The 577-nt window shown below is 30.7% G+C and overlaps 1 protein-coding gene across 1 annotated transcript in view; it reads left to right on the top strand.

Moving 5' to 3' along the window:
- Positions 1-577, top strand: part of RARS (arginyl-tRNA synthetase) — a 52,462-nt gene that overhangs the window by 24,939 nt on the left and 26,946 nt on the right. The window lies entirely within an intron of this gene.

Below are 577 nucleotides of genomic sequence, written 5' to 3'. Positions count from 1 at the left end.
AACTGTACTCACACACTGTCTTAGCCATGATGATAGGACAGCACACAGTTGAAAAGAAAGGCCATTTCACTGAAATTAACCTCTTTAAAGACCTGAATTACTTTTTAATATTTGACCCATTATTTTATTGTGTACGTAGAAGCAGTCATTACACTCCCTACCACACCCCCATTATACATGGAGTTTAGTCGTCTTTGCTTGTTTACGGAAGTATGTTAAAAATTCTTGCACATTACCTTTTGTTAAGTGAAGTTAGGAGTTCATTGAAATGTTTTAGTATTTAAAATTTTGATGCTGTTCTCGCCATATGTTTTTTTAAATGTCATATAAAAATAGTTTTTAAAAAAACAAATTTATACATAATCCACAATTTTAAGTTATATGCTATTGCTTACTTTGATTCCTTGACTTATCCGTACACCAACATTTATTAAATCATTTGTGACTTTTTGTTTTAGTATTGTGATTATATAACATTTTATTTAAAACTTTTTCATGTTACTCTTTAGGATGACTGGACATTATTTGATTGGATTGTGGTATACCTTCTTGTTGTTACGTGCCGAGGAGTCGATTT

Source organism: Chrysochloris asiatica, unplaced genomic scaffold, assembly GCF_000296735.1.
Source record: "Chrysochloris asiatica unplaced genomic scaffold, ChrAsi1.0 scaffold00071, whole genome shotgun sequence".
Taxonomy (NCBI): Eukaryota; Metazoa; Chordata; class Mammalia; order Afrosoricida; family Chrysochloridae; genus Chrysochloris; species Chrysochloris asiatica.
The sequence above is the reverse complement of the archived record's forward strand: the minus strand, read 5'-3'. Positions and strand labels throughout refer to the sequence as shown.